Source organism: Lolium rigidum, chromosome 2 (assembly GCF_022539505.1).
Source record: "Lolium rigidum isolate FL_2022 chromosome 2, APGP_CSIRO_Lrig_0.1, whole genome shotgun sequence".
NCBI classification, from domain to species: Eukaryota; Viridiplantae; Streptophyta; class Magnoliopsida; order Poales; family Poaceae; genus Lolium; species Lolium rigidum.
The window spans coordinates 121,243,464-121,270,630 of NC_061509.1; the positions used below are offsets into that span (position 1 = coordinate 121,243,464).

The 27,167-nt window shown below is 46.3% G+C and overlaps 1 long non-coding RNA gene and 1 pseudogene across 1 annotated transcript; one reads left to right on the top strand and one right to left on the bottom strand.

The window, feature by feature from the left end:
- Positions 1-9,520: 9,520 nt before the first annotated feature.
- LOC124690062 lies at positions 9,521-26,945 on the top strand (annotated as a pseudogene).
- Positions 13,774-14,465, bottom strand: LOC124687154. The gene is made up of 3 exons (XR_006998116.1): positions 14,191-14,465; positions 14,022-14,104; positions 13,774-13,794 (listed from the first exon to the last, which is right to left on the bottom strand). It is a non-coding gene; the product is annotated as an uncharacterized LOC124687154 (long non-coding RNA).
- Positions 26,946-27,167: the final 222 nt, after the last annotated feature.

Consider the following 27,167-nt stretch of genomic DNA (forward strand, 5'->3'; position numbering starts at 1 on the left):
TTAGGAGACATAAAACTGCTAGAGTGATGCTTGTAATCAACCGAATACGAAGAACATCCTCCCATGATTGGCCCAGCTTCTACCGTGTTCCCTATGCCTATGGGCATCATGCTGATCAAGGAGGAATTTCACATAGCTCAAACTGTTGAATATGAATGCATTTTGATGGTGATATGATCCTAGAAACATAGCAGCAAAGAATACATGCCTTGCAAGCTTTCAGCATTGGTCGCAGAAAGGATGTTCTGAAAAATAGAGCTTCAGCGAGAGAGGACAAACCTACAGGGAGCTGTAACTTACAGGATATGGGCATGTCCACCGCGGCCACCGCTCCTCCCCTCGCCGGCCATGTCCAACGCCGCAGCCGCCGCTCCTCCCCTCGCTGGCCTCAACCAACGCCGCCGCTCCTCCCCTCGCTGGCCTCAACCAACGCCGCCGCTCCTCCCCTCGCTGGCCTCAACCAACGCCGCCGCTCCTCCCCTCGCCGGGCGCCTCCGCCGTCCCCTCCACCCCGCGTTGCCCTCCGTCGCGGAGATCGACGGGAGAGACCTCCGTGGACGCCGCCTTAGACGCTTCAGTCCGACGCTGTCCCCTCCCCTCCGTCGCCGGGACCGGTCCGTCATCTTCCCCTCCCCTCCGACGCGCCCCCCTCCCCTTCGTCCGCTTGCACTCCCCTCCGACGCGGCCCCCTCCAATTCATCGCGGGGCTCGCCGGGAGGTCCGTGCCCTCTCCTCCGTCGCTGGAGCAGAGCACATCCAGAAAGAGTGAGAGAGTGAGGGTGAGAGATGAGAGGTGAGAGACGGAGAGGATAAGAGTGAGAGATTTGGCCGGTGAGTTATTAAAAATTTGGCGATTTTGATCAATTTTTTGTTGCTTTAAGATTTGTGTAGTATCATCAGCTAATTTGGCCGCTAAAAAGGACGCTTGTCTTTTATAACATTCATAAAAAATATTTGAGGTTTCGGTCCCCCGAATTTGGTTCCGGTCCCGTAATTTTGGTTCCGTCAGTTTGGTTCCGTCTAATTATCACCGTTAGATCTAGGCAAATGGACGGCTATTAAAAATGTCAATCACCCTAAAACTTGTAATTCCACTAACGTATAAAATCTCAGTTACAGATATTTTGTTTTCTGAGCTACACAAAAATGACAAAGTCTGAATTGTTTTTGGAGATTTGAATCACTATACTCAGATCCACATATTTGTTATTTTTGTGCAGCCCAAAATACACATTATTTTCAGTTAAAAATTTACACGTTTGTGGGATACAATACTGACTACATCATGATTTATTTTCAAATTTTTCTGAGACTTAGAAATATAATTTTTAATTACTTTTCTGAAAAGGGATCACTGGTATGTGCACCAAATCTCTGTCCAGTCCCGAAAAGTCATTAGAACTAAATCTGATTCCCTATTTAGCCCTAAAAAACCATTACTCCTCTTTTCAACACTAGGTCTAAATTTTTTCCAAGCAGGACACTCTAATACATTTAATACATTTTGAGCACTAACGATGTTAACTAGGGACTGGAAAGACGCTTTTACTGCTGGTGCATTATGTGACAAAAATATTACATAACTAAAGCTGCAATACTGTGATATATTTGGTCATGCATAAACTAGAGCTATTTTCACATGTTGTGCATTCTTGAAAGTAAAATATGGTGTGAGAGTGTTAGTTTGGAAAAGAAGAAGAGTAAACTGTCAGTCCATTGTCCAGTTCTGAAATGATATGTGTGTCGATTGCCGACTAATGGATTATCATGCCTGGTAGCCGGAATTGGAGTGTGAGTTTGAAATAAAATCTTCCGGCATTCTCGTATCTAGATCTCCTGGCATGTCCAGTTTTGACCCTTTGCTTGGTAATGGACTCAGGGTGAAGATAGAGCGAGTACAGAAGACCATTGTGGCTGGGCCGGCCACACGCTAGGTGTCATATGTGGTCTCCTCAAATCTGAAGCTTACTTTGGTCATGAATTTGGCCATCTAAAACCGAGTATTTCTCAAGGAAAACATACCCCTTGACGTTTTCTGAAATATTTATAAAAATAAGTATGTCAGACGCAAATTCGAGGGGTTTACATTTGAAAGAACCAGCTAACGCGGAACCGGATCCTCTAACTTGAAGAAAGTAAAGTAATACTCCTTCCGTTATGAAATAATCTACATTCTGGCCCTAAAATTTGTTCCGAAATACTCTATATTCTAGCTGTTGGTCAACAACAACATTGAAAACGAAGTGATTTTGCTCTCTTTATTGGTTGTTGTAATTTTCAATGTAGTTTAGATTGGTTGGTCACATATCTAAGTAGTACTAATTAAATGCAATACTAGTTTATCTCATTTTTTCTAGAATGTAGACTAAATCAGAACGGAGGGAGTACAAAGCTACAGTAGTTTAACTTTCCTTATTCTAAACTATTATATGGTTTAACTCAAAATAACTAGAATACAATAACATAATATAAATTTATGTTATGTATTTAGAGTAATTACATAGAAACAACCTTATGTTGTAACAGAACTTAGTTTAGGAGTATTTTTCATGTCTACAGTAATTACCTACAATAATTCATAGTAATTAATAGGATACTTATACTCTAATTCTCTGACTTTGCTTCTTTAATTTTCCTAACTTGCCTCCTCAACGTTAGAGAAGACGTTTCTGCTAACGCACGCTCGACTTGAAAGAACGTGATAGATGAACAGTCCACATCAGGATCGACCCTTGAAGCTAAGACAAAATCTGGCGAGCGGGGAAGCTAGGTGCCATTACCACCAGTGCTCACTGTGCGCTGTCTACTGCAGTCACCAATCAGCAATATTGTATTGTGCTTGTGTCAATCCAACATATATTATTAACCAGTAACTACCAAAACGCTTGCTATGTTGATGTTGCGGCGATTGACCGATCGCTACGCACTGTTATCTGATTTAACCGAGCAACGAGAAGAGTGGTCTCATCTAGGCCTATAAGTGGTCACGGGCCGTCTACGGCGCCGTTAAACCCTTTAAGTGAGGGCCCCTGGTCAGGAGAGAAAGCTTGATGGACGGTCGCGACATGTCCACTACCGTTGCCATGCCGCTCCCTCGGCTCAGTACCTCCGACGAATGCCATGGAAGGTCCGCCCCCTCTGCTCACCACCTCCATATCGAGGCTCCTCCCTCCCTCCGCTAAATTGGCCGCCCCTTCCTCCCTCCGACCCCTTCTCCGGCCACAGCCAAGCTAACCTCGGCCCTCGAGCAGAAGAGTCTCGGCCAGATCCGTGGGGAGCAGCCGGATGCCGGCCATATCCTTGAGGAGGAGATACCCGGAGAGATCTATGGGGAGATGCAGGACGGTAAGGAGATCCGGCGGAAGAAGAACATCAAGAAGGTACTCTTCCTCTCTTATCTATACCTACCTATATATATAATAATAATAATTAAAGCAAAAGGGTTTCATCCTTGGTCATTGTCCAACTTAAAACTACCCAAAAAAAGTGGAGGTAAATTACCCACCGTGCCACCTATAAGTAACAAATCGAAACATTTTTTTTGTTTAATTTTACCTGGCCGAGCGGGCGTCCATCTTTTGGGGAATTTTATTTTTTGCCCCTGTTTACTTGGTACTTCTACAATTTTCCCTCATTTACTTTGACACTTAATTTTTTTGCCCCACATTACTTTAGTCTTTAATTTTTTGCCCCTTTTGAATTATTCTAATTTATTTCTTTTGTTTTGAGGTTAAGGCTACAACTTGAGGACTATCGTACCCCTAGCTACTTCTTCTCTTCACACCGGCACCGTTGGCCATGTCCTAGGACCTGGCTAGATGCCTACGGAAGAGGAGCCGCAAGATGCGTGCGGCGCGCAGTCGAGGACGTCCGAGTCAAGGTTGGGGCGCGCCAGCGGGAGCCAGCAGGAGGCGCGAACGGAGAGGTGCGGACGGGGGGTCCTAGAGGGTGCCAACGACGTTGAGCTGTTGAAGGCCGGCAGTACGGCGGGCGTGGCCGTGGGGCGGCGGCGATGGCGTCGATCTGCTGAAGGCCGAAAGCAGGCGGGCGTGGCCGTGGGGAGACATGCGGCCACGCGGTTGCACACGAGATGGAGAGGTGAGGCGACGTATTGTATGGGTACTGTGGCGCTAGCGACGGCGGCGAGCGGGAGGTGCAAACGGCGGCGAGGAACTGGCGGCTCGGGCGAGAGGAACGAGAAATGGTGGTCGCTCGCGAGGTCAGCAGAGCAGGAGCGAGCTAGGGAAGAAGGCAATCAGGTAGCACAAGATCAGCCGATCAGGCCATGGAAGTTGGCCTGAGGAAGAAGATAAGGAAAGGGGAAAGTTAAACATTTCACGTGGACCTAATCTGGTTGAGGGCAAAAGATGAAAGACCAAAGTAAAGAGGGCAAAATATAAGTGACAAAGTAAATGAGGATAAATTGTAGAAGTGTCAAGTAAACAGGGGCAAAAAATAAAATTCCCTCCGTCTTTTCCACCGCCAAGTGAAGTTTGCTTTCTTGGGTCAACGCCCGAAACGTCAAGCCATGAGAGCGCCCCGCCCAGCCCCGTCCGGCGAGGTACGGTCCGGCGCGCCCTGCCCCCATAGCCACCCAGCTCCGTCCGACGAGGTACGGCCCGGCGCGTCCCGTCCCCATAGCCGCCCAGCTCCGTCGGAAAGGTACGTCTCGGCTCCCCAGGCGAAGGGGAGACGACCGCAGCCTGCCGCCCCATGCCGAGAGGGCGGCGAGGACGCCGCCGGTAAGCCCCGTGCCCCTCCTCCTCCGTCGCGGCAAAGACTGGCTCCATCCGAGTCACAGGCGCCCCCGTACCCATGGCCGCCCAGAAATCCCCGCTGCAGCCTCGATCGATCCGCCACCAGTTCACTTCCTGGCGCCTCCGCACCTCCCGACTCGGCCGCTGATTTTTGATTGGTGCGGTTCTTCAATTTGTTTACATTAGCGGAAGAGATTAGGTGCATAGGCTGCAATTTCTCGATGTGTTGCCGAGTAAAGAGAAGCTTGGTGTGCGAGTTCCTGCAAGAGAGAATATAGCAGAGTAGCTCCTGAATCATGCCTAATACGCAGCAGTGCTAATGGCGTGCGTGATTGCTTTTTTTCATTTTTTATTGTGGATAATGGCACTGCTCATGTGTGTCTGAAGGCCTGACTGCTTCTTTTTCATTCGTTCTTCTGCATAATGGCACTGCTCATGTGTGGATGATTCATGTCTCTGTTTCAAATTCAAGTGCCACTCATGCACCACCATAATTGCAAGTTCCAGCAGTATCGTCTTTCCAAATGGCACATACCCTAGCCTGGCCATCTTCAATTATGCATGCAAAATTCAGAAGCTCTTGATCTAAACACTGCCACTCTGGGACACCCCGTCATCAGTTCTTGCCATCTTTTCCTTTCGTGCACCTAGGCACTTTGGCTGTGTTTATTTCCATTGCTTAGCTAGGCTATTGCGGTGATTAATTAGAACAAGGGAACTTTATAAATTGTTCTCAGTAGTTTCTTACTTTGTTGGTCGTATTTCTGTGCATGTATATAAATTTTGTGGTTAACTGATCTTGTCGTGGCCGACTGTTGGCAATGTGTTTTATCGAAATAACAAAAAAAAAGTAGTTTTCAGAGTTCAGAATCCTTCTCCCTGATGTCATCACAGCAACCCTGACGAAACTGAATGAGAGTTACTGTAATGACTATCTAGTGCACTGCGTGCATTTGAGCCGGTTGTCTTAGTTGGCTGGCCGCATGTGGCTGAGTTACGTGTACGAGTTGTGGGTGTTAAATACCCTGCTCTGCTTCTGTAACAGACATCGATGAAATAGAATCTGAAATCAAAACTCATCGAGAGAATTCCTTATTTGACACTAGTTAAAGTTTCAGTTCCTTATTTGGTCTTGGAAAAAATTTTCTTCCCTATTTGACATGTAAATTTCATTTTCTTCCCTATATGACATCCTAGTGCATCCTGAGTACTAACGGTGTTAGTTTGGGACGTAAAATAACGTTTCTGCCCCTAGTTCAATATGTGACCAATTTGTTTACATGACCAAAATAGCAGGATGTGGGAAGAGAACTCGACAGAAGTTCACTCAGGTTGATTGAAGTTGGTTCCTACATGTGCATGTATGGGAGCAGTAATTATAATAAAGAAATTAGAAACAGAAAAAATACATAACGGATGAATTAAAACAAAAAAATGATGCGCGTGCATCTAACTACCTAGCTGCGCGCGTATAAAAACAACAAAAAAAAGGCAAGGGAAAGTAGAAGCTAGCTACGCGCGTGCATGCGGTTAGCGGACCTAGTTTGGAAAAAACAACAACCTAAACTAGCTAGGCGGAGGTTAACTAGCTGGTTAGTGGCGCGGTACGGCAGTTTAGCTGAAAGGTATAGATGCTAGCTAGCGCTTGCATACGGGCATGTTTTTTTTTTTTTTTTTGGAAAATGCTTGAAATCAGGCGACCGATCTGGCGCGGTGATCGGTCGTCCCGACTGTGTGCGCGACAGAGCCGGCCCCACCTCCCGCACGTGTCCAGCTGGCCAGCTCCCACCAGCTTTCTCGCTCTCCTCTGAAATCCCACGCGAGACACAGCTAGCAGTTGGCTCTCTCTTTGCATGCAACTTTCGGTTCTTGCAGCTAGCGCCTAGCTCGTCCTATACGCATGTGGTTTGCATGTAGTACCTACGAGATGCCTTGGGCTAACTCTACGACATGCCAGGCTCGTCAGCTGACTTTGGCTAAGCTACCTGTATCAGTATGATCGCTCTGGTTTTTTTTCAAAAAAAAAGTATGATCGCTCTCACTAGTAGAAAACCTCTCATCCATCTAAGCCATAAATACCGGTTCCCTTACGAACCGGTACTAAAGGGTGCATTAGGACCGGTTGCACTGCTCGGACCTTTAGTACCGGTTCGTAAGGACCTTTAATACCGGTTCGTGACACGAACCGGTACTAAAGGGTTCGCGTCAGCTGAAACACCTTTAGTACCGGTTCGTGACACGAACCGTACTTAAGGGTAGACCTTTAGTACCGGTTCGTGACACGAACCGGTACTAAAGGTTTTTCTGCCCCCCCACGCAGCTCCACACCCCCCCCCCCCCCGTGGATCGCCTTTTTTGACACTGTAAAATAGAAAAGAAAATGATAGAAAATTCAAAAAATAAAATGTTTTCAGATTCTTGTATGTTATGCAACCTACTATTAGGGAAAATTAACAAATTTGAATTTTCAATTTTTTTGCAAAAAAGTTTTGAAAAATGGTAAAACCGCAATGAAGATTTTAGTTTTTTTTTCCAGAAATTTGGAATTTTATATTTTTTTATTTTTTAAAAAATTAAAATATTAATTATAAGATTTTTTGAGTCCTAACATATTACTATTACTTTTATCAAATTATTTCAAGTTTTAGGTTTCGCAAAAAATATTAATTTTTTAAAAATAATTAAAAATAAAAAAAATTAAAAATGTTAATTTTATTTATTTATTCAACATTATTATTACATCATTACTTTTGTTTATTAAAAGAATTATTTGGAATTCAAACGATAAAAAGTGTGACATCGACCAACATGTTAATAGGATTGATATGATACTACTATCACATACATGCGCGCGAAGCACTTGGAGGTGGAACAGGATGGAACTTGGAAGTTAAGCGTGCTAGTGCGGGAGTTGTGTGAGGATGGGTGACCGACCGGGAAGTTTGACTACGGGTAAGTAATTTGACTAGAGATTAAGTGTAGTTAGAGACTAACGAAAATACTAGTAATTCTGAAAAAAAAAAAAGAGGCCGTGAAAAAAAGGGTGTGGAAAATAATTAGGAAAAATGTAAAAAAAAATTAAACGAAATAGGCTTTAATACCGGTTCGTGTTACGAACCGGTACCAAAGGTCTCCAGCCCCACGGGTTCCTCCGTGCCCACGTGGAGGCACCTTTAGTACCGGTTCGTAAGGAACCGGTACTAAAGGTGAGAGGCTTTTAGTACCGGATAATTAGTACCGGTTCCAAAACCGGTACTAAAGGCCCTTTGAAACCGGTACTAAAGGGGGGTTTTTCTACTAGTGTCTGGTTCAAATCATGCATGGTTGGCTGAAACCGGTACTAAAGGGGGGTTTTTCTAAGCTCGTTCCAAGTCACAAATGCTAAATTTGTGGAGTTAGCTGGTGAAGGAGGTATGGGGTTGGTACGGTAATATTTTTTGTTGTTTTACTTGCTAATTTTTATTGTAAATATATTGGTAATTTGTTGTAAATAATTTTTTTGCATGGGAATTGTTTTTTTTGTTAAAATTGTTGCTAGCTATTTGTTGTAAACACCTAAATTATTTGTTGTTTTTTGTTGTTAATTATTGTTGTAAATATGTTGCTGATTTGTTGTAACTAATTTGTTGTAAATACTTAATTGTTCTTAATTTTGCTGATAATTATTGATGAAAATACTTTACGGATTTTTCTAAATACATTTTTTGTAAATTTGCTGATAATTTTTTGTTGTAAATTCTAATAAATATTTGATGTAAATACTTTACTAATTTATTGTGAATATACAATTTTTTTTGTTAAATTTGCTGATAATTATTGTTGTAAACTTTATTGATTTATTGTAAATAGATTTTTGGTAGGGAAATCATTACTGATAATTATTAGTGCTAAAAGTGTTATTTTTGTTGAAATTATTGTTAACTATTGTTGTAAACACCTCGATAGCACTTTTGTTGTACTAACACCAAAGAACAACACACAGAAGTGACCTTTAAAAAGCTGTCACGTGTTAGGGAGAGAAAGTGTGAAAGTAAACAATACATACCAGCATTCACGAGACGTGACGTAGCCCAACAGCTAGATACTAGCTAGTCTAGCGGGTTTGACATGGGGCAGGAATCGACAGTGCTCTTAAAGCGTGCGGCGCGGGAAGTGAGGCGTCATGCTCTACAGAGCATGCAGCAGCAATGCGGGGCCCACGACCGATTTTCATCCCGAAATCGGGTGACCGACGCTAAGCACCGCCCTTTTTTTTTCTAGTTTGCTCCGTGTCAACTAAGACAGGGGTATAACAGTCCAAGGAAAATAATCATAACGGTAGGAGTTAACAGAATTGACGGCAGTGCCATATATGGAAGAAAATAAAGTTTACATGTCAAATAAGAAAGAAAAAAATTTCGAGGGCCAAATAAGGAACTGAAATTTTAAGTAGTGTCAAATAAGGAATTCTCTTAAACTCATCCCCTGTGCTTCTGCTCTCTCATCCCGTGCTAAGATTTCTCATCCCAATTCACTTGTATCCCCCATCTGTGCGATTTCGATCTCTCGCTTGATCTGGTCGTCACAAATTGGTATCCAGAGCCAGAAAAATCCTCCAATTTTTTTTCCGATCCTTTGCATCTCTTTGCATCGATCCGTAATTCCGAGCGACAGGTGTGGATTCGCTTCGGTGAATCTGCGCAGAATCCCGAGCTTGGTTCGATCTGCCGGAGAGATTCGCAACGGCGCCACCCAAACCCTCGGCTCAGACCCAGCAAGTTCTGATGGCGTTGGAGGAGAGCGCGGCGTCCACGAAGGCGCTCCTGGAGCAATTGCTCAAGCGTTTCGATGATCAGACCGTGGTGAGCAACACTCGACATGCGGAGCAGACGGCCTTCAATGCCCAGGTTTCGCACGAGCTTCAGAGCGTGCGTAAGCAGCTGGATGTCACTCAGGCGGACATCGACGAGGCGCGTCGCGGCGGGACGCTGACGATGCAATCGACGGTATCGCACGTGCTGCAGCCGCCTCCGGCTCGAGCTAGTGAGTCTGCGCTGCACGCGCGGTTGGCCAACGATGGTCCGCCGTTGATGCCAGAGAAACCAGCCTTCACGCTGGGGATGCCGCAACAGCAGCAGCAATGCCCACCACCTGTTCGACGAAATGTGGCGGCCACAACTCATGGGGATCTGGAAGGAGACAGTGCCTATGTCAAGCCGCCAAAGCATAATTTCCCAAGGTTTGAGGGTTCTCTGCCGAACTTATGGCTTGATCGTTGTGTGTCGTACTTCGAGCTCTATCGAGTTCAGCCGCAGCAGTGGGTTACGATAGCCTCTCTCTACATGGATGGCCATGCCGCCCTGTGGCTCCAGGCATTCCGTTTGACACATCAGCACATCTCTTGGCCTTTGTTCAAGCAATATGTTGTGGAAGAGTTTGGCCCGGACGAGTTTGAGACGCAGATGCACAAGCTGCTTCAACTCCGTCAGACAGGGACGGTTGCTGAATATAGGCTGCAGTTCGAGGTGTATATGTATCACTTGTTGGCATTGGACCCAGCTCTGAGCACGAAATTTTTTGTCACTCAGTTTGTGCTTGGTCTGAAGGATGAACTGCGCACCGCTGTTCGCATCCAAGCGCCGAATAGCATCACTCGAGCGACTGTTTTCGCTAAGATACAAGAGGAGGAACTCGCAGCAATGCGTCCACAACATCGACTGGCACCAGCAGGCCGTCCTCCACCATTGCATGCTCCAGTTGCTCTGCGCCAACCAGCTGGACCGCGTGCAGCTGCGGATGATTTTGGCCGTGAGCGACAGTTACGTGATTTCCGGCGTGCTAATAATCTGTGTTTCAAATGTGGGGAAAAATACTCGCGTGATCACCAGTGTAAGAAGCAAGGAGCTCAGCTGCTGACCATTCAGGTGGGTGAGTTTGGTGAGTTGTTGACTGACGATGTTGTGCACGCATTGGAGCTTCTGGATGAACCTGAGGCAGTGGCGGTTGTTCCATCAGGTTGTTGTATGTTATCGGCTCAAGCCACTCACGGTACTGGAATCATCATCGTGTATTCGTCTTCAAGCACAAGTGGGTGATCAGGTTATCCTTCTCTTACTTGACTCGGGCAGCACCAATACTTTTGTTAATGCTGCATTTGTGCAACGTCTGGGAGCTGCTACTGTAGAGATTCCAGTTGTGCCAGTCAAAATGGCGAATGGGCAATTGGTCAGCTGTGATAGAATGTTACCACAGTTGGAATGGACTAGTCAGGGGCACAAATTCAAGACTGACTAGCGGGTGCTCGAATTGGGGGCATACGATGTTGTTCTCGGCATGGATTGGCTGGATTCATTTAGCCCTACTAGATGACCCGTTGCGCTATCGCGCAAGTCTGAATTGAATCCATGTCTCATAAGTACATGGTGATAATCAGTAAGAAATAAAAGATAAATGAATCGACAGTATACTGATCAGCAGCAGCCACATACTGTTCACAATATTTGTTGGCATTTCCAAATAAAAGAACATCACCATCGTCGGAAAATTTATTTTCCTTTAGTTGATTTTTAAGAGCTATTCCTATAAAGAATAGTACATGACATCGGCCATAACCAAGTCACAATATCATGATCTTGGGGAAAAGCTTTACCACTACATAATATTTGTATAATTGACAACATACCTATAAGAAATCAGAATGTTTAGCCATCTTTTGGATCGACGTATACACATTTTTCAAAAATCTGACCCCGCCACTAACATATGCGCCAACTATATTGCCAGTACCATGTATTAGTTACCTTACTCATTGAGGCTATGTGCATATATGCAACAAAGAACTATTGGTAGACGAGGGGAATTAGGAAAGCGAGCATCGATTTCGAATCAAAATCAGAACCTATGAAATAAGCATAATTATTATAAATTATAGATGACCCTGTTATATAGCTACGGATTATAATCACTTCCAAAGCATAGTAGTAGTAAGCGAAAGTGATAGGAAATGCTCTGGTTGCCTGTAAGTGCAAGGCAATTACAATGCTGCTATATTCTCTAAAAAAACCGAACTCATTTCATGTTTATATAATTTATCTCATAGCCGAACCGTTCCTTTTTCTAGTGGATAAATAATGTGGATGTCATGCAAATACAAAATCAAGATCCTGTAGGTGCCAACGTGATAGAGAATAGAAGTAACGAAGAGGATGAGCTAACCTTGCTAGCTGCTTGGAGCGGGCGAGCCGCCGGCTCCGCATAAGGACAGCTTTAGTTTCGGAGAAGTGGCTCAAAGACCAACAATGTAAATGAGTTCATTGCTCCAGGAACCATACAAAAGCAGCAAGCTCGAGCAGCTGCCCATGGCACAAACGACTGGACACCGAGTTTAGTTTCGGACAACGGGTTTCGGACAACAGGCAGTAATATTAGTAGGTAGCAACTAAAGTTCAGTTCTAGGAAATAGCAGCCAATAAGATCAGCAAAGGTAGCTAGAGCTAACCCATGAACTCGGCACGCACTACTGCAGGGCTCCTCCCCTGTTTGCAGAGGGTGTACTTGCAAAGCGTGCCTTACATGCTTATACAAAATAAGCTTTACACTGGGGTGACAGTGCAAAGGTGACCCATTGACCGCATATACTACTCGCAGGGCTCCTCCCCGTTTGCACGGAGGGTGTACCGCAAAGCGTGCTTCATAAACAGCGTGGGCTTATACAAAAGAAGCTTTGCACTGGCATTTACATAGACAGTGCAAAGGTGACATCGACTTGCACCAAGACGATGAGGCTGCCTCGGTAACCCGACGATCTAGCAAGGAAGGCTCACTGACCAACAGCACAGGGCGAGCCACGTAATGTTACTAAGATACTAACAAGCTCTTCAGATGGTCCATGTGAGGCATGCTTGCAGAAGGCACCATAGCTGAAGATAAGGCAGCGCGGACGAAGACCTGAATGTAAGAAGCCGTTATAATCTGTTAGCCTAGAAGAGAAGTAACCGAAGTGAGATTACAAATATAATTCCGAGAGAGCCTAGAAGAGAAGTAACCGAAGTGAGATTACAAATATAATTCCGAGAGAGGAAGGAACAAGTCAAAACCGAACACTCTTAAAATAGCGGAATAGGAAATCTTAAAAGTGGGCACGAAAAACAATCATAGCTGAAATCGATGGCAAGAAGAAAACTTGTCAGGTAAGGAAGAGTCCTTCCTCTGGTTTCCAACCCTGTCCTATTTGATCTAGATAAGGAGTTTCCTGGTTGTTCTGGGCTATGCGAACTCAAAATATCTAATGGAGGAACCTTTTTTTTGTTTGACTTCCCTTCATTGATCTTAATGATGCAGTGCATTTTCATGTATCTCGTGCCGATGAAACCTACATGGAACTATTTCTTATTTAGACATGGCATATATGTACCCGTATCGCGGATGCTCTGTGGTTCTTGGTTATCATTACTCAAGAAGGGACCGTGCGTAAGAAAATGCTATAAATGGCCAATTCTAGCAGGTTTGCCCGCTAGGAATTATGTAGGTTATGATGAGTGTTGCTAATATCCATTCAAACATTTCATCGTCGATTCTCGCTGCTGAGTTCCATGATCTTCTAACCTTATATGCGCACTATCTTGAGTGATTAGCCATCACTCACTCGAGGGCAACCCTCTATGGCAGTTTAGCTTAGTAAACCAATCACTGACTAAGGGTATTATGTTTCTCTGCCAAGTTCTGTTAAGGCTTAGTGAACTAACCGCTAATTAAGGTATTATGTTTCTCTGCCAAATCTTATTAAGGTATTTAGTGAAACTATCCAGCTGCAACATAAAAAGAAATTTCGGGTATTATTTTGCTAAACCAAAGCAGAGATAGAAGAAAGAATTCCCAGAGAGAAAAGAACAAGCAAAGATAGAACACCCGCAGAACAGCGGAAAGGGAAATTATAAAAGCAGGCGCAAAAAACAAGAGAGTCAAACCTTATATACATACGCCGCCCACAAACACATCGTCCAAGTGTCTACGGCTTCGCTTTCTTGGGCAAGGTACCGACTTCGCAGAATTGGCGTTCCTAAGACGGAAGAAAGAATGTCATGTACCCGTGGCTGGCTTTAGATAAAGTAGCACCATGTATTTAGGCTAAACCAAAGAAGGCGTAAAGAATATATTCATGGATTATTTGTCCAGCAGGGGGTGGTACATACATCCTAGAGCATAAAGCGGAAGTCGAAAACATAAAAATATCAAATCAAACATAATAATACCTAAACCTACAGGCAATAGGCGACGAAAGAATACCTCTTAGATTTTGGGTTTGGAGGCGGTCCGTTTTTCTCTACATCAGTGGTTATACCATCATCTTCCACAGGCTCAACCAACGTCTGGAAAATGTGCCAAGGAATGCAAGGTAAAGAAAGGATATCCGGAAACGCTATCACAGGCAAAGATTAAAAGCACGTAGACTAACCGCTGGCTCTTCTTCAGCTGCGGCGGCACAAGCATCAGCCAACTGTGTGTTCCGTTTCGGAGGGCTTGAAAACAAAGAACGCTTCGTGCCACGCTTAGGGGCAGACGAACTGATGTGGGAAACAATAAATTAGGCAATGACATGGAAACAAAACAAACAAGATGTGCACACATCGAGAACAGGTAAAACAAGAATACCCTTTAGCTGGAGTCCCAGGGCTAGCAATAGGAGAAGGGGGTGTTGCATTCCCACTGCTATGCGATCCACCAAACGTAGCAGCCATGTGATGCACATGTGATAGAGTTGGACCTAAGGGCAAGAGCCCGGAACCCGAACCACCGGCGGACGATGAAGCCCCAGCAGACCTCGAGGAAGCAGCAAAAGCCGGAGGAGGTAACTCGGGTTTGTAGGTCTCCTCAATCCTGCGGACTTGGAAATTCAGGTTCTCGCTATTGCACGAGTTCCATTTCTTCGAAATGGAAACTAAAAGCTTGTACTTGTGGCCAACGAGACGCTCAATCTCAGCCGGAATAGCTGTGTCGTGTCTAGCAACATTGGCCAACTCATCAACCGTGTAATAGCCTGGATATCTTTGCCGCATCAAGTTCATGAGTTGCTTGCCCACGGCCCCTGCCGCAACCTTTTCGAACATCACAAATTCAGATTCACCGTGGCATCGGTCGCAAAGAAGGAGATGCAATACCCGAAAGCAAGGAGCAAACCACGATTAGGCAACATGTACCAGGGAATTAAAACAGGCAAGTGGCGAGGCACTTACGCTAGGCTAACGTCAGAAGAATCGCAGTCTTTGCCCGAACACCGAAATCGGCACCCATCGTGCTTAGAGGACTTGCGGCACACGGAGCACGAAGCGAACCACCAGCGCTGGTCTGCGCCGAGCCGGTCAACAGTCGCAGTGCAAAGGAATTTCTTTTCCTGGGAACATAGTTGGATCCAGGTAAGAAAAATGTAAAACAAGTATAAATCAGTAATGAAGAGATTTTTCGGAGACAAAACAACCGACCATATCCACGAAGGGATCAACTTCATTCAGCTGTTCGAGGGTTTTCTCAGCGGGAGGCTCGTACACTCGGGGCGCGATGGCACCTGGCCCTGTAGGGACATAGGTGGCTAGAGGAACAAACTGCGCCTATTTCCAAAAATCCAAACGTAAGTATAGAGCAGACGGTAGAAAAGCCAGCACTAACAGGAAAATGTTAATTTCAGAGAACATACTTCTCACAGAACAAGTTAATATCAGGTATGTCCTCATCAATGTACCAACGACAGGCGAGAACTACCACTCAACCCTCTAACACCTAAAAAGAAATTGCGGAACAAGAGATACTCGAGTGGTGAGAAACCGAGAACGGCTGCACAAAACATATGAAACGATTCGTGTACGCAAGCAACAAAACACAACAACCCATCACATAACATTGAAAAGAGGTGCATTAACATACTTATAGCAGAAGAGATGTAGAGGCATAAACATACCAACTACAAGAAGTGAGAATCACAACACTTACCATGAGATGCCTTTGGCAGCGTTCCCACAAAGATAGCAATGACCGGTTCATTGACACCCATGGCACGAACCGCTTCTGCATCAAACTCTAGCGCACGGTCACCCCAAAGAACAAGCCTAAGCTCATTGCCCCTGTACAATGAAACACGAGAAGATAATCAAGAAGGTGTATAGGCAACAAAGAGCGCACGCACGCAGAGAAAAGGAGAACAACAGCCTTGCAACAAGTCCTTCGATATAACAGTCCTCGTATTAGAAGCGACCTGTCTGGTACATTGACTCGAACAGGGATCACATCGAAACCATGTCAATCTTCCCAATAACATCCGTACGGAAATAGCCCGTAAATCAAGAGGTAGTCACAGAAGGTGAATAGGAGCAGCCTCGTGAGTAGTGAGAGGAGAAGAAAATCAATAAAACTAACCAATGAAGCGTTCGGCACGGCCACAGGGGACTGGGATATCTGTAAACGAAGTAAGACTGTACCTACAGAATGGGTATGTATCCGCCAACCCAGGTCTTTCTTCAACCGTGGTATACCTTGTAAACTGAACCATGAAAGGGCTCTCAACAGGCCTGAAGGTTGGCTTCGACAGTTACGTGAAAAACTTCCTTATAACAAACACCTTCCCTTCCTCCAACACATCCTTAAGCCGTTCGAGATGTAGCCGGAGGGAGCTGACCATACATATGGTTTCCCTAAAGAAACAAGAACAAATTTATAGCCGGCACAAGAAGAAAGCGAGAAACGGTAAAACCGTAGGAAACCGTAGAACTATAACACCAACCTCAACGTCAAGTAGAACCAGATCAGTGTGCTGAATAGGCCCTTCATCGGTCCCTCCACGATAGTGCCACATGCGAGAAACAAGGACACAGATCGTCCACTGATGGTTGTCGCTGTGGATCTCGTAAAGCGAGGTTGAACGCCATCTGAATCAACATAACAAAGACGATTAAAGCAGGAGGATGCAGCAGAGTGAACACAAGCATAATAAGCAAATAAGAGGAATAAGGACAAAACAAAGGAACCATAAAGCAAGCGCAATCATAGAGCCATTACCTTGTAGAAAATCAAAACAGCTGCTAAAACAGCCACTACCAAAACACCGTAAGCATAATTTTTCGAGAAAATTCATGCCTCGGGGAAAACATGCGAGATAGCCTAACCAACGAAGCAAGAGACCATACATAGCACACTGGCAGAAGCATGCGGCGAAAGCCTCCAAAACCAGGAGACTAAATGCTAGCATGAAACCATAATATATACACCCCAACATTCCAAGCAATCAGAGCACCAACAAAGATTATTCATCGACAAGTGACTGGAATATTTCAGCAGACACCCATGGCACCTCTCGTTCGCTAGATAGATTAGCCATAGAAGTGAGATAAGCTATACATAGAACACCGGCAAAAGCATGCAACAAACACACCAGGATTCCAAACCAAAAGGCCAAAAGCTTTCATGGAACCAAAGCATATATACTATAACTATGTACATTATTAGACTACTGAGCAATACTATCTGCCGACAAGTGCCTGAAAAATTTCAGAGAACACAATGTTCCTAGTTTCAGAACCACACGTGCCATCCTCGTTCTCAATCAATATCTTTAGGGCTTCTTTTGAGGTTACACGGGACACAGCGACATAAAACTGGCCATGGGTGAATACAGGAGTTTTAAGATACAAACCAACTGCTGCAAGAGTCTGGCCTTGACTTTTATTAATGGTCATCGCATAACATATTCTAATAGGAAACTGGCGGCGGTGTAAATTAAATGGCCATTTAGGATCTCTAGTTGTAAGACATATCCTGGGTATGTAGACAACATCTCCAACATGGGAGCCAGTCATCACAATGGCCTCAATGACTTTCTCAGCAAGCCTAGTGACAATAAGACGCGTGCCATTACATAAACCAGCTGTCTGGCTTATATTTCTAAGAAGCATGATGGGAACACCTTTTTTAAGCACCAGCCTATGATATGGGAAGTTGTTTACCTTGATAGTATTTAGGACCTCAACGGGATAAAAAATATCTATGTTACGAATCCCATCAGCGGAGTTTCCTGTAGAGTCACAGCTTAAGTATTCCTTCTCCTCACCAGGCACCATAGAAAGAACATGCCTATTGATATCTTCAGCTACCTCATTAGTCGGTGTCAAGATGGCTCTTTCTCTTAAATAGTTCGGATCAGAGTACCTTTTCAAGAAATCAACATATACAGCCTCAACAATAGCACCTATTTTATCACCATCAGTATGCACTAAATGATCGTCGGGATGGTAATCCAAGTTGGGTCCGATTCCCCGGCGCGCCACGGCAGGAAGTGTGCCATCACCGATGCTCGAACCCACCGAGCAAAGGCTGCGCCGCGACACCGCACATCGGGATCGGTGCTTTGAACAGCCGTACGCCGGTTAATAGTAAGGTGAAGAACCGTAACATGATCCCATAGAGGAGAATTAGTAATAGCGAGAACCTACAACCTGGGAACGTGTCCCGCCCTCAATTACCGGCAAGATCTGCCTAAGATCACCACCCAAGACAACCACCTTCCCACCAAATGGTTCATCAGCTAGCAAAGGGTCATGGTCAGACAGGACATCACGCAAACTTCGATCAAGTGCCTCAAAGCATTTCCTATGTGTCATCAAGGCCTCATCCCAAATAATAAGGGACGACGCCTCAATCAAAGAAGAAAGCATTCTACCCCTCCGAATGTCACAGACCCCATTAGCATCTAGGTTAATAGGAATCTTAAATCTAGAATGAGTTGTCCTACCGGCCAGGCAACAGAAGAGACGCAACACCCGAAGATGCAACAGTCAAGACAATTCTTTTATATCCCCTAAGATATGTAACCAAAGCATTCCAAAGAAAAGTCTTTCCAGTGCCACCCTGTCCTGAGACAAAAAAATAACCCAGGCTTACCATCTCGCACCTTATCTACGATAGACTCAAAGGCAATTTTCTGATCTTCATTAAGCTGAAGTCGCATAGCCTCAGAGGTCCTAATGAGTGTTTCACAGTCCTGCGAAAGCTCGTCACTAATCATGGTATTTCCACACGAATCAGCAGCATAGCTTGTCTTCAGAGGCAAAGCATAATCTAGAATTTTACATCCGATCTTAGAGAAGACAATAGATAATTCATCTAAAAGAATATTTCTCAGCTCATCGTCGGGAACAGTATAGGAAGCATCATGAAGAGAACATTGTATCCTATACTGGATGTCTTCAGCCAAATAAGTCCAATATTTCTCAAAAAAGCCATTTTCATCAAGGACACCACAGAAAATAATCATAGTAACAAACAGCTGTCGTAACTGGTTCCCCATACCCCACTTCAAAGCCTCATCGAAAGCACAGTACCACTCACTGTCATCGCCTAACAACCCTCTTGCAGCACATGCATCCTTAAACGATTCATACACAACGCCATTATAAGTCCTAACGTCGGCATAACACTTTGCGCCTTTTACAAGCATCAACAACATTCTGAGATAGTAAAGCTCACCGGTAGAAGGGTGAACATAATATACCCTCCCAATTTTGTCACTCTGTTTTCTCCGCACCCATTGTTTATTTTCTGGCACCCAAGACCACTCTGTTGGAAAATCACAGTAAGTTAAAGACCGGGCGTTAGCATACTTGGCATTACCAACAAACCATTCAGTTAGCATGGTCTTTTGTAACAGGCTATTATTAATAATCGCAGGAAGCTTAGCGAGTGCGCGAAAACGCACAATTTTAAAAACGGTTGGGCCTCCACCATCGTTCACGGAACGGTCTATGGTTGCTCCCATGGAGGTGAAAGCGAACAGGCAATTGTACTCGGCGTATTTTCTCAAGAAATGCTTTGCTACGCACGGGGCCATCGAAATCAAGGAGGGCACGCGGGAACTCCGGCGGCTCCTTGAAAGGTGCAATAAAGACCTTCCCACCTTTGCAGCAATTGTTATAGACAACTCGCCTTTCGGTGATCGCAGACGCACTCTTCACCCTTTCCCGGTACCGAAACTCGCCTTACACCGGCCACAACGATAGTCCGGCCCTCCATAGTAAGACTTATCTCGCATAGCCGGCTACGAGGTTTTCTCGGTTCGTAACCAAGCAAATAAAAACATGATAGCAACAAACACAGGCAGCACAAGCCACATGAGGTTTCTATTACCTTTTAAGATATCAACCTCCTCTGTTGTAAACCCAACCCACAAAGGCTCCAAGGGGGAAGTAAATGGAGCATATGTACCAAACATGGGCATATAAAATCTCACAGAACTAAAATAGCACACAGCAAGCTAAACCAAGCAAGTAACAGGGGAAAGAGCAAACAACAACCTGGTGTGCGCCCACGCTGCCTATCATGTATGACCTTGCGCCTTTTCGGTTTCTAGTAGCAACCTCTGGACTAACAACGAGGAAGAAACCATCCCCTACAGGAGAACCAGCAACGAGCACGCACGCACAAACATTAAGAAGCTGAAACAAAAGGAACCCACCAAGCACCCAAAAGAAAACAATGAAGCGCATACATTTTCTTTTGGGGAGGCCTGCGTAGAACAAACCCAACGAGCGCCGGCAGTGGCACAAACCGGGCTCTATGGCGCCTAGGCGCACCGGTTCGAACTTTAGAAGCGAGAAGCCACCCCGAATGCTCTTGTACGGGCGGGACGAGGGCCAACCATGACGACAGCAAGAACGCATAGGCACGAGCAATTTTAAGGAGAAACTCACTCGCACATACACTATAGTACACCTCATGTCGAACCGACCCATCCTCCGTCACCTCACGCAAGTCAAACAAAGCCGGCAGAGCACAACATGCAACGAGGGCCTCATGAACGAGTAATAAAAACGGAAACAACAAGTGCACATCCAGTGGATCACGGTAGTAAAACATTGAGGAGCAAATAAATGGTAAACACATAGACACAACGCACGGATACGAAGCTATGACACGAAACAGATGGTAAGCAAAAGGTTAACCAAAATCAAGAGCTCTAAATAAGGAGAAACAAACCTTGGGTGGAGCTGCGAGCGAGAAGACAACACCGTTCAGCCCTAGCAAATCCTCAAGTGGCGAGACCTGCGTGTTTAAAACGAGAATGCATGAGGCACCAAACAAAACGAACGGAAGGCCATGCCACTATATGTCCCTATCAATAGCGTAAGCGGACAACACCGAACATACTCCGGTGGTCGTACATGAAACCATTTAATTTGCTTTGAATAACTTCCATGTAAATAACAAAACAGCTTTGTGTTGACCTCAACAAAATGGCAGCCTACCTTATGAAAAAGCAAAATTTACCTATCAATAGCGTAAGCGGACACCACTCGAACATAATTTGGTGGTCATATAGGAAACCATTTAATTTGCTTTGAATAACTTCCATGTAAATAACAAAACAGTTTGTGTTAACCTCAACAAAATGGCAACCTACCTTATGGGAAAAAAGCAAAATTTACCTCGTAGATTGAAAGAGGCAAAATTTTCACACATGATTAGGGAAGAGAAAAGTACCAAGTTTTATCTCAGCACTAACTACATGAAGTAAAATGCATTGAACCAAAAAGTGTGATGGAATATAACAGGGGCGACACCGCATAATATAGCTGAACCAAAATATCCGAAAATATATCACTTTTTTCACGACAGTACTAATTCAAGGGTCCAAAATATCCGAAAAGACATTCAGCTCTCTACCTCATCAAATTGCAACTCAAACCCCCAAACCCCTTTGTTAGTGGTCCAGATTAAATGTGTTATCGGAGAAAAGGAGTTATAAAAGCATGCTTACAATAATAAGTAGCAGCAGAAACTACAAGGAATTCCTCAGCCTAATCGGTAACTATTTTTAATTTATCGATACTTCAAGAAAACAAGTACTCTTGGTCCCTAAATAATTAGGATATAATTAACGGAAGGAAAACTTAAATTATTTGTGTTTTTTTCTTGTTCAATATGGCTGATGTGCAACTCGTTATTAAATCTGTATGAACAGAACATGCTAATCTCAAGACTCAAGAACAAAATGTGCCAACACAAGAACGAACTTTCTATAAGGCAATGCGAGATCATTCCGCACCGGTATTTTCTACTACAACAAAACATACACATACTATCTATCTAAAAATGCTTACGTGTTTGAGGTATTAACAACCAAATGCTTACTGCTGATTAGGAAGCAGGCATCTCACGAAACAAGGAAAAGTGGGAAATGATAGAGGTCAAGAAGAAGACCAACCGAGTTTTTTTAAAAAAAAGAAGACCAACCAGCTCGTGCAAAAAGATAAGATCGTGGAACAAGGCCAGCACCACGGACGGAACAACCTGCAAAAAACAGACAGAAGCACATACGACTCACCATGCAGGCATTTCACCAAACACGTAGAAGGCAGGGAGGGGAAACGTACATAACCGAGAAGAAGCAGGGGAGACAAACCAGGCTATGCGAGTCGAGAAGGCCGGGGAAGAAGCGCAAGCAGCGTCGCCAAGCACCCCGCAGCGGAGGACGAGCGGATGAGCGAAAGCGAGAACACACCGCCGGCAACCAAAGAAGGTACGAGTAAAAACCATGCACAATAGAGAGGGGATTGAAATTTCTCTTGGAGAGGGGATTGAACGGGACCATGGGGGCAATTGAGCGACGAGCCTTACCCGAAGGTGGATCCGGCTTGGTCATCACGTACCTCCGCGGTCGTCGCTCGCCGTCCTCTCGTCTACCGGCTCTTCTCCATGAGCCGGAGCCCCGGCGTCGTGCTGCTCCACCTGCCCCATGAGACGGAGCCGGAGCTCGCCGCGCCCAACCAAGCCCGCCCGCGCCCGCCCTTCCCGAAGCTCGCGCCGGCCTCCCCTTCCCCGAGCCGGAGCACGCCGCGGCCGCTCACGGCCGCCCCCGCTCGATCTCGATCCGGAGCTCGCTCGCGCCATGACGGAGAGATTCGGAGGCGGCTCCGCCGAGAACCGCCGTCGTCGCGCCTCCCGGCACTGCGCCGGCCTGGTCGCCGCGCCGCTCCGTCTCGAGCGTCCGGTGTCGCCGTGCGGGGGAGAAGGAGATCGCCATCGGGGAGGAGAGGGGCGGGGAGGATTGGGGTCGTCCACGGCTCCACGCCGATCTAGGTTTTCACCGTCTCCCGTGGTAGGAGACGGAAGGCGACGCGAATGAGCACCCTAGGCTGCCTCTCGATGGCCGGGTCCCAAACGAAGCTGGCCCCGGCCATCATTGGCTCGGTGGGACACGAGAAAAAGTGAGAAAAAAATGACCGATCGGACGGCTGCAGTGAAAAGCGGGATTGGCACTGGTGGAACGGACGAACCAGATGGATTTGCCCCTCTCAGAGCCCTTGCATGGCCGGGTAGTATTAGAACATTTATAGGAGAGGGGATTGAACGGGACCATGAGGGCAATTGAGCGACGAGCCTTACCTGAAGGTGGATCTGGCTTGGTCATCACGTACCTCCGCGGTCGTCGCTCGCCGTCCTCTGTCTACCGGCTCTTCTCCACGAGCTGGAGCCCCGGCGTCGTGCTTGCTCCACCTGCCCCATGAGACGGAGCCGGAGCTCGCCGCGCCCAACCAAGCCCGCCCGCGCCCGCCCTTCCCGAGCTCGCGCCGGCCTCCCCTTCCCCGAGCCGGAGCACGCCGCGGCCGCTCACGGCCGCCCCGCTCGATCTCGATCCGGAGCTCGCTCGCGCCATGACGGAGAGATTCGGGAGGCGGCTCTCGCCGAGAACCGCCGTCGTCGCGCCTCCCGGCACTGCGCCGGCCTGGTCGCTGCGCCGCTCCGTCCCGAGCGTCCGGTGTCGCCGCGCGGGGGAGAAGGAGATCGCCATCGGGGAGGAGAGGGGCGGGGAGGATTGGGGTCGTCCACGGCTCCACGCCGATCTAGGTTTTCACCGTCTCCCGTGGTAGGAGACGGAGGGCGACGCGAATGAGCACCCTAGGCTGCCTCTGATGGCCGGGTCCCAAACGAAGCTGGCCCCGGCCGTCATTGGCTCGGTGGGACACGGAAAAAGTGAGAAAAAAATGACCGATCAGACGGCTGCAGTGAAAAGCGGGATTGGCACTGGTGGAACGGACGAACCAGATGGATTTGCCCCTCTCAGAGCCCTTGCATGGCCGGGTAGTATTAGAACATTTATAGGAGAAATAAGCTACCATTGGAAAGATAAGCACATTTCCTTTGATCATGAAGGAGAGTGGATCACGTTACATGGTGTCAAGCCGTCCACTACTCCTCCACCAGCACCAATGGATCTACAAACGTTGACACAATTACAAGCCAACAATGATATTTGGGCCATGGCAGTGCTAGAACCTGACAGTCAAACACTTATATCTGAACCTGTCGACGTGCCTCCAGCTGTTCGAGTATTACTGACCGAGTACGAGGATGTGTTCGCAGAACCCAAAGGCCTTCCACCACATCGCCAGTATGATCACGCAATCACTCTTGAGGCTGGAGCTGGACCACCAAATGTTAAACCATATCGGTATTCACCGCTTCAGAAGGACGAGATCGAACGGCAAGTCTCAGAGATGCTTTTATCCGGCGTGATCGTTCACAGCATGAGCCCATAAGCTGCACCAGTCCTTTTGGTGAAAAAGAAGGATGGGAGCTGGAGATTCTGTATCGACTTCCGCCGTCTCAACTTAGCGACTGCGAAGAATAAATTTCCATTGCCGATCGTCGATGAGTTACTTGACGAGCTTGCTGGCGCAGCCTTCTTCTCCAAACTCGATTTGCATGCTGGTTATCATCAAATTCGGATGCGGGAGGAGGACGAGGAGAAAACAGCCTTCAAGACGCATCACGGGCATTTCCATTTTCGTGTCATGCCCTTTGGATTGACCAACGCGCCTGCCACTTTCCAGTGCCTGATGAACACAATCTTCGCGGAGTATACTCGTAAGTTCGTGATTGTGTTCCTTGATGACATACTTGTATATAGTCGAACTTTGCAGGAACATACAGAGCACCTGCGATGTGTTCTTGATCTGTTGAGACAAAACAAGCTTTATGCAAAAGCATCCAAATGCTCATTTACGCAACTACATATCGAGTACCTGGGGCATGTTATTTCACAGGAAGGGGTGGCTACTGATTCTGAGAAGACTCGAGCAATGAAGAATTGGCCTGTACCCACAAATGCAACAGAGTTGCGAGGCTTTCTGGGGCTTACGGGCTATTACCGTAAGTTTGTCCCTCGATATGGCATAATGGCGAAGCCCCTTACACAATTGCTGACGAAGAAAGGATTTTCTTGGTCGCCTATTGCTCAAGATGCTTTTGATCAACTCAAATTGGCAATGCTCAACACCCCTGTTTTGGCATTGCCATATTTTGAGCGACCTTTCTCTATTGAGACAAATGCCTGTGACACGGGGATTGGCGCTGTCCTGGTCCAAGATCATCATCCGGTGGCCTTTTTCAGTAAGGCATTGGGTGTGCGCAATCAGAGGTTGTCTACCTATGAGAAGGAGTTCCTTGCGGTAATGATGGCTGTTGATAAGTGGAGAGCTTATCTTCAACGTGGTCCCTTTGTCATCGTCACTGATCATAAGAGCTTATGTAACTTGGAGGATCAACAACTGGACACTGAGGTGCAGAGAAAAGCAATGTCCAAGCTGGTGGGGCTTCAATTTCGGTTTCAGTACAAAAGGGAAGCTGAAAATGGTGCGGCGGATGCCTTGTCTCGTGTGGGGCATCTTCTATCTGCAAATGCTCTGTCTACTTGTCAGCCCAGCTGGTTGCATGAGGTGCCAAACTCTTATGAGACAGACAGCGATGCCCAGGAAATGCTCACCAAGCTCGCCATACACAGTCCTGATGACGATGGATATGAACTGCGTTAGGGTGTGATTCGCCTTCATGGCAGATTGTGGATTGGTGCTAACACGACACTCCAAACCAAGTTGATCAGTGCCTTTCACAATAGTGTTGTCGGTGGGCATTCGGGTGCCACAGCCACTTATCATCGCTTGAAGAAGCTATTTTCTTGGAGGGGACTTAAGACAGCTGTGGATGATTTTGTGCACCAATGTTCTACCTGTCAGCGTGCGAAACATGAAAACATCAAACCGGCTGGTAAATTGCAACCTTTACAGATTCCATCTGAGCCATGGCAGGATATTACAATGGACTTCGTGGAAGGTCTTCCAAGGTCTGATGGATTCGATTCCATCCTGTTGGTGGTGGACCGCTTAACTAAGTTTGCGCATTTCATTCCTTTGCGCCATCCCTTTTCTACTGCTCAAGTAGCCAGAGCCGTTTGGGATAATGTGGTTAAGCTCCATGGAGTTCCTTTGACAATTGTCTCGGATCGTGGCAGTGTGTTCACCAGTGCGCTTTGGCGGGCACTAATGGCAGCAGTTGGCACCAAACTACAGTTCTCTACAGCATACCACCCACAAACCGACGGCCAAACTGAACGTGTCAACCAGTGTATGGAGATGTACTTGAGATGCGCGATCCATGACACCCCCACACAATGGCGTCGTTGGTTACCTGCTGCGGAATTTTGGTACAATTCTGCTCATCATTCTTCCTTGAATTGTTCTCCTTTCAAAGCCTTGTTTGGTCGTGAGCCCAATTTGGGTACAAATGCTGGCATGGGAGTAGTCTGATTCACCTGGGACAGACCTGGAATGGGAACAACATACTGCTCGCCTGCGTGATCATTTGGATTTGACCCAGCAGCGATTCAAGCGCAAAGCAGACCGTCATCGTACTGAGAGAGAGTTCACAGTCGGGGAATCAGTGTTGCTGAAGTTACAACCATACGCTCAGTCTACAATTGCAAATCGACCTTGCAAGAAGTTATCATACAAGTTCTTTGGACCATTTCCAATTGAGCAAAAGATTGGTGCGTTGGCGTACAAACTCACTTTGCCGGAGAACAGCCGAATTCATCCAGTTTTTAATGTGTCGCAGCTGAAGCCCTTTACCCCAGATTATTCCCCTGTGTTCTCTGAGTTGCCACAACCTCCATACCTTACTGCCTTGCCGATTCAGCCGGTGGAAATCCTTGATCGACGCATGGTTAAAAAGGGGAACTCTTCTATGGTTCAGGTCCAGATCAAGTGGTCATCTCTACCTGATGCGGCAGCTACTTGGGAGTACTGCGACGTTCTTCGCATGCGTTTCCAGAAGCAAAAATTTGGGAAGGAGCATATTCTCAAGGAGAGGGCATTGTCATCACAGCAACCCTGACGAAACTGAATGAGAGTTAATGTAATGACTATCTAGTGCACTGCGTGCATTTGAGCCGGTTGTCTTAGTTGGCTGGCCGCATGTGGCTGAGTTATGTGTACGAGTTGTGGGTGTTAAATACCCTGCTCTGCTTCTGTAACAGACATCGATGAAATAGAATCTGAAATCAAAACTCATCCCCTGTGCTTCTGCTCTCTCATCCCGTGCTTCTATTTCTCATCC